This window comes from Scyliorhinus canicula, chromosome 3 (assembly GCF_902713615.1).
Source record: "Scyliorhinus canicula chromosome 3, sScyCan1.1, whole genome shotgun sequence".
NCBI classification, from domain to species: Eukaryota; Metazoa; Chordata; class Chondrichthyes; order Carcharhiniformes; family Scyliorhinidae; genus Scyliorhinus; species Scyliorhinus canicula.
This window is the reverse complement of record NC_052148.1, coordinates 133580974-133595308: the sequence shown is the minus strand read 5'-3', so window position 1 is coordinate 133595308 and position 14335 is coordinate 133580974.

The following is a 14335-nucleotide window of genomic DNA, read 5'->3' as shown; positions in this document are numbered from 1 at the left end:
AAATGGTGGCCATTTCATTTGTGGTGGATTTTTCAGGGAGTTTCCCTTGGCAAGTTCCCCACCGCTATTCAATGACATTTAGTCACTTGTTTGGGCCCTGGGGTGTTTCTCACCAGTTTAGCCTACCTTAGAATTTGTTTTAGCATCGGGGAGCTGAACTCAGAGATTGGGCCACCATTTTAAAAGCATGCCCCAATCTCTAAGTGAGCTTGTGGGACCCCCACATCCTCCACCCATGGGCATGTTACTCCCCACACACATGGACACCACCCCACACCCCCAAAGTGAGTACACCTATGGGATCCCTGCCCCCCTCTTAACCCGCAACCTCGGTGCCAATTGGAAAAGCTTTAAACAACGTTTCCAGCTCTACCTTGAAGCCACAGACCTGGAAGCTGCTTCAGACGTCAGGAAGATTGCTCTCTTCCTCTCAACGGCCGGGGACCACACCATCCACATCTTCAACTCTCTCACATTTGCTGAAGGTGAAGACAAGTCCAAATTCTTGAACGGTCCTCCTCAAATTTGACAGTCACTGCGACATTGAGGTAAATGAAAGTTTTGAGCGCTATGTCTTCCAACAGCATTTTCAGGGTAAGGATGAACCTTTTCAATCTTTTCTCACCCACCTCCGCATCCTTGCGCAGTCCTGTAATTACGGGTCCACCTCTGACTCCATGATACGCGACCAGATCGTTTTCGGTGTTCAGTCGGACCCCCTACGCCAGCAGCTCCTCAAGATAAAGCAGCTCACCCTAGCGATTGCCATCGAGACCTGCGTTCTGCATGAACACGCCACTAACCGATACTCGCACATACAAGCGGCTGAAACGGCACGGCAAGGTCCCCATGAGGCAGAGCGGGTGCAAGCAATCAAGCAACTCATGGGCCTCAGCCTGGATGAGGGCGGCCATTTTGCGTACTTTTCATGGCCTCCCGCGCATGGGCGCACTGAACGAGGGGGCGGCGATGCCGAAGATCACACTGCGTAGGGCCGCACCACGTACGACCGCACCGCGCATGCGCGGTGGCGCACCGAGCGTTCTGACATCACGACGTGTGGCAACTGTGGCTCCGCCCACTTAAAGCGGCAATGTCCTGCAAAATCCCGATGCTGCCCACAATGTGGCAAGCTTGGCCACTATGCTGCTTTATGCAGGTCTGCTCAACCTACTACCTCTCGTCGTTCCAACCAGCTACGCAGGGATATCCGCGCCATCCAGTCCACGGTCACCGAGTCTGATTCTGACCTGATGCCGGACCTTGACATCGAGGACCCTAAAGCACCATTTCGGGTGGGCATCATTACCAAACACAAGATGCCCCCGAAGACAAATGTCAAGCCTCTCCCGATATTCAGCATTGATCCGGACGACGAGTGGTGTGCCACCCTCACGGTCAACCGATCCCGAATCCGATTCCGCCTGGACACCGGCGTTTCAGCCAATCTCATTGCGCGGTCTGACCTCGAAAGCCTCTGTGTCAAGCCGACCATCCTGCCATCAGCCTGCCAGCTATTTGGACTATAATGGTAATGCCATTGCTGCCAGTGGCTCTTGCCAGCTTGAAGTGGCGCACAGGTCACTGAAGGCTAACCTGCCATTTGAAAAGTGGGATCCTCCAAAGCCTTCCTACTTGGTGCACAAGCATGAAAACTGCTAAACCTTGTCCAAAGGGTTCACTCCCTGTCACCTGCTGATGCGTCTGCATCTCAGGACACTGACTTTAGGACGCAGCTGGACGCCATCATCAACCGATACCACGGTGTATTCGAGGGCATGGGCACAATCCCATACATTTATAAAATCTTGTTAAAACCGAATGCCACGCCTGTGGTGCAGGCACCTCTCAGGGTCCCAGCACCCCTCAACGACCGCCTCAAGCAGCAGCTGCAGGACCTCCAGGACCAGGGAGTAATTTCAAAGGTGACGGAACCGACTGACTGGGTCAGCTCCATGGTATGCGTGAAAAAACCTTCCGGTGAATTGAGATCCCAAGGACCTTAACCGCAACATTATGAGAGAGCACTATCCCATTCCAAAGCGCGAAGAACTCACCTGTGAAATGGCTCGCGCCAAATTCTTCACCAAGCTAGACGCATCCAAGGGGTTCTGGCAGATCCAACTCAACGCATCCAGTCGGAAGCTCTGCATCTTTAACACCCCATTTGGCCGGTATTGTTACAACCGGATGCCATTTGCCATCATCTCTGCATCGGAAGTGTTCCACAGGATTATGGAACAGATGATGGAAGGTATTGAAGGGGTTCGCCTCTATGTGGACGATATAATCGTCTGGTCCACCACCCCGCAGGAGCACACTGATCGCCTCCAACGCGTCTTCCGACGGATCCATGAGCATGGCCTCCGCCTCAACAGGGACAAATGCTCCTTTGGTCAAACAGAAATTAAGTTCCTCGGAGACCACATATCACAGTTTGGCGTGCAGCTGGATGCGGACAAAGTATCTGCCATTAAGGCCATGAAGACACCGAAGGACAAGAAAGCGGTCCTCCGCTTCCTGGGCATGGTCAACTTTCTAGGGAAATTCATCCCTAACCTCGCCTCTCACACCACGGCTCTCAAGAACCTGGTCAAGAAGACGACAGAGTTCCAATTGCTCCCTGCCCATGAACACGAATGGCGGGAACTCAGGGCGAAGCCTACCACGGCCCCGGTGTTGCCATTTTTTGATCCGGCCAAAGAAACAAAAATTTCCACGGATGCCAGTCAATCCGGCATTGGAGCAGTGCTCCTTCAACGTGATGATGCCTCATCATGGGCTCCCATTTCATACGCGTCACGTGCAATGACGCCCACTGAACAGCGCTATGCACAAATTGAAAAAGAGTGCCTGGGCCTTCTTACCGGAGTCGTTAAATTCCATGACTATGTCTATGGACTCCCAAAGTTCACAGTCGAAACAGACCACAGACCGTTCGTCAATATCATTCAAAAAGACCTTAACGACGTGACCCCTCGCCTGCAGCGCATTCTCCTTAAGCTCAGGCTCTACGACTTCGAGCTTGTCTACACCCCGGGCAAGGAGCTCATCGTCGCTGACGCCCTCTTCCGGTCTGTCACCACACCCTGCGACTCAGCGGGATTCGTTTGCCAGGTTGATGCTCATGTGGCATTCGCTGCATCCAATCTGCCCGCCACGGATGAATGACTCATCCAAATTTGTCGTGAGACAGCCGACGATCCCCTGCTCCAACGTGTCACGCGCCACCTAACGGACGGGTGGCTGCCAATGCCCTCAATTCTATAATGTTAAAGATGACCTGGCGGTAGTAGACGGAATTCTTCTCAAGCTGGACGGTATTGTCATCCCGCATAGCATGCGCAACCTTGTCCTTGAGCAGCTCCATGAGGGCCACCGGGAATGGAGAAGTGCCGCCGACGGGCCCGAGAGGCAGTGTACTGGCCTGGAATTAACGAGGAAATAGCTAATGCCGTGCTCAACTGCCCAACTTGTCAGCGATTCCAGCCTGCGCAACCAAGGGAAACCTTGCAACCCCATGAATTGGTCACATCTCCCTGAGCCAAGGTGGGCATCGACCTGTTCCATGTGCTTGGCTGGGACTACGTCCTCATTGTGGACTATTCCACGAACTACCCGGAGGTGGTAAGGTTGCACAACCTCACCTCAGCTGCGGTCATTCATGCATGTAAGGAAACCTTCGCTCGGCACGGCATCCCGCTCACGTCCGACAATGGCCCCTGTTTTGCCAGTCAGGAGTGGTCCAACTTTGCCAGATGGTACATCTTCACACATGTCACGTCCAGTCCCGTTTACCCCCAATCCAATGGTAAAGCAGAGAACGGAATGCATATCGTAAAAAGGCTCCTGTGCAAGGCGGCCGATGCTGGTTCTGATTTTTATCTTGCCTTGCTTGTCTACCACTCCGCCCCTTTGTCCACCGGCCTGTCACCCGCTCAATTACTCATGAATCGCACGCTGCGGACAATGGTGCCGTCCATTCATGTCCCGGACCTGGACCACGTTCCGGTCCTTCGCTGGATTCAGCTGACTCGTGCCCAGCACAAATCGGCCTACGACTCCCGTGCCACGGATCTCCCTGCTCTGGCTCCCAATGACAACGTCCGTGTCCAGCTTCCAGATGGTGGCTGGTCCGCCACCGCTGTGGTGCTCAGACAAGTGCCCCCCCCCCCCCCCCCCCCGTTCATTCTTGGTTCGTCTACGGGACGGCTCTCTTCTGCGCTGAAATCAGTGGGCACTGCGGCTCCTTCCGCGCTCGCCACATGATCTTCAGGTCTTGCCTCGCCATCACGACGACCCCATCATGGACTTTGCAGATCTCCCTGTCGCTCTGCCACCCTCCGAGTCTGACACAGTCCAGCCCGTTCCAGAACCGGTGGCTCTTTTTTTTTTAATAAACAATTTTATTGAGGTAGGTTTTGGCTTTGTAAACAGTTACAGACATCAACAGAAAGAAAGCAAAAATGTGCAAACATCCACGTACTTTCAATACTTCAATCGTAACACACTGCACAAGCCCGCTCCTCTCCCACCAGTACTACCAGAACCGGTGGCTCTTGACCCACCCTTGAGGCGGTCAACCAGAATTCGTCGCCCACCTCAGAGACTAAATTTATGAACTGTCTCATGGACTCTCTGAATTGTTTTGTTGCTCTGTTTAATCAACTCACTGGTTTGTACATAATGTTGCTCTAGTTACTATTTTGTTGCATACTGTCCATCTGCACTCGACACCTTCCAATGTAAATAGCTTAGTGTTTATGTCCATAGTCTTGTAAATATGCTTGCACATGCCACACGTAGTTAGGAACACTCTCATCATACATTATTTCTTACCATGAACACACTTTTTTATAAAAGGGGGGATGTCATACTATACACATCAGTATATAATGGTGCAGACACACACACTGACTGACACACTGCAAGAGCAATCAACACACACCACACAGCAGCCAATCACCAGTTAGGGCACGCTCACTATAAAGCCAGAGGCACTAGTTTTCCCGCTCATTCGGGATGCAGCCTCTGAGATGGACAGAGCTTGCAGCTAGTAGCACAAACCTTCACCATGTGCTAACAGTTTAGACTGGTCAGGATAGGCATAGGTCTTCAGTTAATCTAACATAGTGTCGACCCACAGTGCAAGTATGTTCAACAGTTCTTAGCTTAATAAAATAGTGTTGTACTACTACAAGTGTTGGTAGCCTGTCTATGTTACTGCTAAGGTAAACGCAGTCTTCACAGATCCAGAGTACCCAACACATCAACCCCCACCCTTAAACTGTCCCCGTAGCCCTCCTTTCATGGGCATGGCCTCCCTTGGGCCCAACCCTTGGCAGTGCCACACTGGCATCTAGGCACCCTTGCACTGGCGCCCAGGCGGTGCTACAGCCAACTTGGCAGTGCTAGGGTGGTAATGCCAAGGTGCCAGCCGGGAAGTGCCAAGGTGCCCCCGTTACAGGGGAAGGGTCGGGGCCACCTTGCACTGACCCTGACTACCCAGGGGCCTCTGATGGCCTGGGAGATCCCCCGGGTGCCCTTAGGTCTGGTCCACATTTGTGTGAACCAGCACTGTTCAGCATTCAGCTGCAGCCTCCCTGGGGAGGCTGGGGAATCGAGGGAGGCCGGTGTATCCCGGGTAAGTAGGTCTTAAGTAGGCTTACTACCTATTTCCGGAGCACCACTTGGACCTTCCCCTTTTGGGCAGAGTTCCGTCTCCAATGCCTCGCTGGACTTGGGTGAATCCCGTGAAGCGCGGAGGCTGCCGGGAGGCCCACTGGAAGGCTCTCCCCGGATTCTCCAGCACCCTGTGCTCTCGCCTTAGTGCAGCACGGCCAGAGAATCACACCCTAAGTGTAGGGGCCTCACGGTAGCATGGTGGTTAGCATCAATGCTTCACAGCTCCAGGGTCCCAGGTTCGATTCCCGGCTGGGTCACTGACTGTGTGGAGTCTGCACATCCTCCCCGTGTGTGCGTGGGTTTCCTCCGGGTGCTCCGGTTTCCTACCACAGTCCAAAGATGTGCGGGTTAGGTGGATTGGCCATGCTAAATTGCCCGTAGTGTAAGGTTAATGGGGGGATTGTTGGGATACGGGTTACGTGGGTTTAAGTAGGGTGATCATTGCTCGGCACAACATCGAGGGCCGAAGGGCCTGTTCTGTGCTGTACTGTTCTATGTATGTTCTATGTTCTAAGTGTGGGCTAAACCGGTGAGAAACTCCCCAGGGCTCAAAAAGATGACTAAGGGCTGGGTTCTTCCTCCCTGCCCTCTGCAAGGGCAGGACGCGGACCCTGTGAAGGTCCATTGACCTCGAGGGGAATTTCTGGTCGCCGGGAGGGCATTGCTGGAGAATCCCACCCTAAGTATCATTGGATAACGGTGGGGAACTAATGGGAAACTCCCTGAAAAACCCACCACAATGAACTTAGAACGTTTTCCATTGATTTCCGCCCAAAGTGACTGTAGCAAAATGAAATTGGAGGCTCAATGATAATTCTCTAAGGATATTTAATCACAGAGCAATCAATCAATTGATGTTAGGAAAGTGACTGCAAAGAAATCACTACATTTACAAAACAATTCAACTCTGTAGCTCTTACACCCTTACCATTCTGACTTCTCTGGTGCCTGTAAGACTTAAAGTCAGCCCATTTTTTCAACCCATTCTCATTCTTTGAACCCATTTTCTATTCATCTAATTTTTCCTAATATTTTATAGTGCCTACTGATATTGCTTTATCCTCATTTTTGAAATTGTGAAGAACGCTTGGCTATCTTGCATGCAGAGATGGACAAATGGTGGAGAAACAAAGGAAGCCTACATAGCTGAAGAAATGGGGGAAAAAAGTGTACGTAATTGCTTAATTGGAACAAAGGTTTGTTATCACAAGACTTGTGATACACAATACAGACTTTTTTGGTATAGGCACATAGTTCTTCTGTGCCATTGTGTACTCAGAGTTAGACTATAACTTAGACAATGTACAGCCCAGGGAAAAGACGAGACTTTACGTGTCAACTGGCAATATACCATAAATGGTATTTGTCCATTTTATGCAAATGACACTATCCGCGGGGTTTGTCAATCATGCATCTAGCATAACTCGCAAAAATGTCGATTGAATTGCTGATTTTAATTTTTTGATGTGGAGATGCCGGCGTTGGACAGGGGTGAGTACAGTAAGAAGTCTTACAACACCAGGTTAAAGTCCAACAGGTTTGTTTGGAATCACTAGCTTTCAGAGCGCAGCTCCTTCATCAGTGATTTTTTTTTAAAGAGAAGAATAAGAATACAAGGTATAAAACTAAGTCTTAATTCAAGAAATTGACTCTTTCCGTTTTCCCAAGAAGCTGTCATACAATTGTGTTGTACACTGAACTTACAAACTATCCCCACAGGTTCCATCTGATGTTGCATTACATTTGTACTAAATAAATGTGCACAAAATATATTTAAAATATTCTACTTGCTGTTTGAGATACAAGAGAAAGAGACAAATTAAGTAGAAAAGTGTAATTAATAAATCATAAACTGCAACAGTAAAATGTGACAACAATATCCCGAGAGAAATTGTTTCTCGAAGCACTCAAGAAGCAGGATTGGGTTTCAAAAAGAGCCTTTTCTCTAAAGTTACAATGAATGTAGGGAGAATCCTCCTCCCCCCCACCAGATAAATTTTAGTCCCACGGTGTGACCATCTTCTGGTAAATTTTAAACAAGATAGTGCAGGATTTGGTAAACCTAGGATGAAGTAAATATTTGTAAAACCTTTCTTTGAGCAATCCCTCCGTGTCAAATAGGGATTCAATTCCTAGATTTTGCAAGAGCAATAACATGGGGGATAATGAGTAACTCCCATTTTTAGTTTCTTTCAGTTGTTTTGATGAGGCCAAAGGTTCTCAAGCCTCTGGTGCATCAACAGAGCATGGCACGATCCTGATGACTACTTTGGGGTACAATGAAAATTTAGACTATTTATATGTCAATTTAAATTCAAAAGAGAATTGTGAAATGTGCAACTGCAATTCATTTTGTGGTACTAACCCGTAAAAATCCCACACCCCATACCCATCCCCTCCTCCCTCACAGCATCCAATTGGCTCAAAAATGATTGCACTTTCCATTTTTCGATCAGATTTTCACACTTGTGACAGTTGCGAGTAGGAACTACTGCTGCTGCCCAAAGCTTGGGTTTGTGGTTTTCTGGCAGGCTTCTCAAAATGGCAATCTGCACCGCGAAGCTTCCCAAAAGTCAGAAGCAGCATCACAGCAACTGACCTGAAAGACTGACTTTAAAAAAAGAATGGGAACGGTCAGCCTGATTCTTGTTCAAAGCCAGTCTTTCAAGGTTGAAGCTTTGGTTGCTCAGTCTGGGCAACGAGAGGATCTCTGTTTACGACAATGAGCCCAGGCCCCAGTGTTTTGCACCTTGTGCATCAACCCCCCCCCCCCAGGATATCCAATGAACAAGGACAAATTATACGCGTTTTTAAATGAATGGTCCAATCATGTCAATCAAACAATATCTGTTACCTTGTCACCCAGGTATCTCAACGGCAATATCCCAGACAAGCTGTAACATAAGGTGGTATTTCAATTCTAGGATTTAAATAACTGGGAAAGATTAATGGTGTCCACTCATTATTCATTAGAGCAGGTAACTGAGATTCGGAAATTTAAATTGTTAATACATTCAGAGTAGATTGACCCCTGAAAGCTTGTGTTACGGCTATTCAAGCTGTTCCATTAATGAGTATCATACTAGATTACAGGACAGCATCTACAATGTTCTTCTGAAAAGCAACTGGAGTGAAGGCAAGAATTGTTTCAACATAAAATAATTTCATTTGGCACCATGGTTACATTACAGAATCAAAGAATCCCAACAGAGCAGAAGGAGGCCATTCGGCCCATCGAGTTGCACCGACCCTTTGAAAGTGCATCCTACCCAGGCTCACTCCCCCACCCTATCCTTGTAACCCTAGATAACCTTTGGACACTAACGGGCAATTTATCATGGACAATCCACCTAACCTGCACATCTTTGGATTGTGGGAGGAAACCAGAGGAAACCCATGTAGACACGGGGAGAAGGTACAAACTCCACGCATCAGTCATCCAAGATCGGAATCGAACCTGGGCCCCTGGTGCTTTGAGGCAGCAGTGCTAACCATTGTGCCACCTTATTACCATTTTTATTTACCATCATGTTACCATTTTATATTACCATTAATATTAACATTTTTCTGAGACTCAACTTACTGTCAAGTTTTGAAGCATTCTTTAACAGTACATAGAACATAGAACAGTACAGCACAGAACAGGCCCTTCGGCCCTCGATGTTGTGCCGAGCAATGATCACCCTACTCAAACCCACCCTATACCCGTAACCCAACAACCCCCCCCCCCCCCCCCCACCTTACTTTTTAGGACACTACGGGCAATTTAGCATGGCCAATCCACCTATCCCGCACATCTTTGGACTGTGGGAGGAAACCGGAGCACCCGGAGGAAACCCACGCACACACGGGGAGGACGTGCAGACTCCGCACAGACAGTGACCCAGCCGGAACCGAACCTGGGACCCTGGAGCTGTGAAGCATTTACGCTAACCACCATGCTACCGTGCTGCCCATATTTCCTAAATTAAAAGTTCTTAGTTTTTTTCTGGAATGGTGAAATTGCTCTTAGCAGACAGTGCAATAAATGAGTTAATGTATTCCTTCCTTCTAAACACACACTTAGGAATGCAAAACGTACTGAAAGAATTTTCAACAAGATCAGGTCTGGTGTGAGTATTTGGGGACTCCTGTTAAATTGGACAGTGTGTGGAATGTGCAATTTTACGTTTTAATTGAGCATGAGAACCAAGCAAACAGTTGTCTTTTGGTGCAAGGGCTATTACTAAGCATTGGGTACACATTTCTCAGATTTTGAACTCACCATTCCACATAGAGCAAGTGTGAAAGTGTAAAAAATGCAACTAACCGTAGACAAAGCAGAACACCAAGTGCAAATCGAAGCACAATGGATGATTGGCAAAAGAAATAGAGGGGACATTTTTTTTAAAAACCATATGGAATATACTGGCTGACAGTGTGATGGAAGCACATTCAATAGTATCACACTGTTCCTGTAAAGACCCATATTCACATTCCAATCTGTAATTATCTTGCAATTGTGTCTCTCCTATATATGCTGTGATTGTGAACCTGCCTCCACTTCACCTGATAAAGGAGCAGCGCTCCGAAAGCTTGTGATATCAAATAAACCTGTTGGACTTTAACCTGGTGTTGTGAGACTTCTTCCTTTGTGGTGGCAGAGTGCAATTCTCCAGTCCATTCAGCACCTCACCAAAGAAACTTGGCTGTCGTTGATTTTACACACATAGGGCGCGATCTACCAGCCACTTCGCACCCCAATGGGAGCGCGACGTGGTGGTAGATCCTGGGTGAAGCACCCCATGGGCTTTCCGCCAGCCACAATACCTCACGGGATCTACCCAAGTCCCATGAAGCATTGGGATCAGGAACTTGCCCACACTGGCCAGGACCAAGCCGAACTCATGTAAGAAGATCTTTAGCCTACTTAACCGGTATCTACCAGCCTTCCAGGATTTACCGGCCTCCCCAGAGAGCCCGAACCGGGTACCGTTCAGTACTGGTCCACACAAACGTGCTACAAATGACACTTTGGGCGCAATTCTCCAGCCTCGTTGTGCTCCCGCTCAAACAAAACAAGGCCAGTGAATAGCGGAGGGGCCAAAAACAGTAACCGCGGCAGGCTGCAAACAGTTTGCGATGCAACCGGCCTGCTCCCGTAGGCGAAAACGGGATCTCGCCATAAGATGGCAAGAAACTAATTATCACCACATACGTCTTATTTCCGTACTATTAACGGGAGCCACCGCGTATCCAACGGCCTACTGTCATTCATCAGCCTCCCCAGCAAGTGGTCACACTGGTGCCGATTAGTACTCCTTTTTAAAACCATGAACTGGGTGGAAGGATTTTTGTGGGGAGGTGAAGAGCCATCTTTGTTCACAGGCAAAGAGCCCGGGTGCTGGGCTTTCCACCCAGTACTCGGCACAAGGTGGGGGACCCTTGGCTGGGGGGGTGGGGCACCCACTGAAGGGGTGGGCCGCCATGGGAGGGAAGGCGCTGAGGGGGGCAACTGGGGGGGGGGGGGGGGCAACTGCTCGCGACACCACCAAGCCAACCCCTGGATAAAGTGTACCCATTCCAAGGGAAACTCTTGTCCCTGCCTGTCTGTCCCAACAACCATCCATAACCCCCACCGACTGCCGAGGCCTCTGGCCGTGTGGCTAAAGGCTATTGCTAATAGGGAATTGGTTAAGTGAGCACTTCACACAACCCAAGTGGATTCCCATGTGTTGGTGGGCCATGTAGCATGTGGGAGTCATTGCCTCGCATCCCAATCAGACCGTGATCCTGGACACTGGGCCTGAACACTGCAAGAGGCAACAGCACACACGCAACAGCCAACATCCGAACACCCAGGGGATGGGACACAGCTCTGGGAATGTGTCCATGGCCGGAAGGTGGCTGAGTGCCACAGGGAGGGGACCAGTGCCCGGTTCAGGTGATGTTATGAACAGTTGTCCAGGCTACCGGTGTCCAGGATACAGGGTCCGGGGTCCGGTGAGGGTGGCCCCCTGTGCCCGGGGGGGGAGGGGGGGGGGGGTTGCTGGTGGCAGGGCGTTATGTGTTTATGTGTGTGTGTGGGGGGGGGGGGGGGGGGGGGGTAAGAGGGGGATCAATGGGTGAATGGAGGGTCCCTGGATGGGGAGCTGTTTGTTAGTTTAACACTCGCTCCCAATTCCTTACAGACATTGAACACTATGGCAGGGATTTTGGACCCAGAACGTGCCCTAGTGGTGGTACTGGTAGCCTGGGTGGCCAGAAGCCGGAGAAGGCAGCAGCAGCAGCAGCGTCTGCAAATGCTCGAGGCGGCGGCCCATGTGCCGGACCCGCTCCACACCCGGAGGACCCGGCCGTCCATCAGGCCAGGGAGGGACCCAGAGGGGGAGACCTGCCACGGCCCAGGGTGTACAGGCTTCGCTGGTCATTCGAACAGATGACGGACAAGCACGTGCCGCAGGAGGCTCTGCCTCAACAATCAGATGGCCCTCGCAGACTTGGCACCACTTGGAGGACATCCCCTCCTGGTGGCTGTCATGGTCATCGTAGCCCTGAACTTTTATACCTCAGCATCATTCCAGGGCTCGAGCGGGGACCTGTGTGGCACCTCACAGGTCACAGCCTACAGGTGCATCCGACAGGTAATGGATGTCCTGGACGCCCAGGCGGAGAACTACCCATTTTGGACATGGATGCCTGGATGCCTGGGCAGCAGGTTTGTCCGCCATCGCTGGGATGCTCAAGGTCCAGGGGATAATAGATGCAAGGCATGTTGCACTACACTCACCAGGTCATCTGGGAGTGCCCTACATTAACAGAAAACGATTCCACTCCCTGAACATACAGCTCATGTGTGACCACCAGATGGCTGAAGATAATGCACGTGTGTGCACGCTTCCCGGGGAGGGTCCATGATAGCTACATCCTGGGGCATTTGGTCACTTCCGGCCTCTTCAAGGAGCAGCCCAGGAAGGGCGGCTGGCTCTTGAGGGATAAGGGGTACCTGCTGAGCACCTGGTTAATGACGCCAGTATGGCCGGAGACCAAGGCAGAGACTTGATACAATGAGGCCCCTGAGTGGTGCATCGGACTCCTCAAGATGCGGTTCCAATGCCTTGACTGCTCCGGTGATGCACTCCAGTACACCAACCGGAGGGTCGCCTGCTTTATGATGGTCTGCTTTGCCCTCCACAAACGTGCACAACAGCAGGGCGACAAGTTGGAGGTTGGTGATGAGGAACATGTGGAGGAGGAGGATGATGAGGTAGCGCCGGACCAGCAGGGGATAGAGGACGAGGCCAAGGAGGAACCCAAGGACCAGCCGGAGGCTGCAGGACAGTGGTAGCGGCGAGGGTCCGTCAAGCCCAGAGGGCCGGAGAGGCCCTCATGCTCACCCGCATCACATAGGATGTGGCCTGTGCTGTCACCCCACACTCCCATTTCCCACCCTCCCATGGTCTGTATTACATCACTCCAGGTTGCTGGGACGGTGTCCGCACCGTCAGCGGGTCACTGTCGAGGGCAGGGGGGTGATGATAACCAGCAGTAAGCTGAGCGTCAGTCTCCTTAATCCATGCCATAGTCTGACCCCTGCCTGTCTGCTGAGTGCTCACTCACACCCATCACCTGCACGCAGTGTTTCTGGCGAGGGGGGGTGGGATGCCTAGAGAGATGGGTCAAGGTTTCGGAGGTCGGCTCGCATTGCGGAAGAAAGTGACAGAGGCATCATACTGGTTATACGCAAGGGTGTTTAATGTGTTTTATAATTCCCCACTCTGCCAAAGGTGCCGGCCCCCCACGCTCTCTTAGCCCCTACCTACCCCTCCACCCCGTTTCCCATCCCCTGGTGCCCTCAGTGATCCTCGATGTGCTTTGCCTTCCCAGCTCTACCGCTACATCTAGGTGTGTCCACAGGATGCACATCTGAGGTGGAGGCAACCAGCTGCCTACCTCATCTTGTGGCCTTAGATACCCCGAGCGGGCATCTTCTGGCAGCTCTTGGGTCGGAGGGCCCCCTGGCTCACTTGTCGGCAGCACTTGCACAGCCGTGCCCCGTGTACAGGCTTTGAGACACAGCCTCATCAGAGGGGTGGACCTCGGGGGAGCTGATGGCCACCGTCGCCACTTCATAGTCCGGGTTGGCACCCACCTGCCCCACCCACCCTCCCTCACGCTCTATCTATCTTTCCACCCCGTCCACTCCTCCCGGCCGGTGCCCATAAGGCCCTGGGGTTCACCTTGGGATGGAGGGGCAGCTTGTTCGAGCCGCGGTTGCCCCTGCATCATTTGGCTCTGCCAGCCATGGCGGATCCCCACGGTCTGCACCATCACGTCGCCGTCATCAGCAATCCTGCTCAGTGACTGGGACATGCTCTGCAGTGCCTCAGCAGTGCCCACCTGCGACTGGGACAAGGTCCGCAGCGCCTTAGCCATTCCCATCTGAGAGTGGACATGTCCCGCAGAACCTCATCAAGGTCAGCCTGATACTGGGTGACATCCCCCGTGAGGCAGACATCCTGTCAAGAGCCTCAGCTGTGGCTGTCACTGATGGAGCTCTCCTCTGTGGTGTTCTCCTGCGAGGCTGGAGAGGGGGCCACCCGGGATGGGCCGGTACCGTCGGCTGGAGGACCTGTGGGAGAATGGACATGTGGTCAGTGAGAAAAATGGG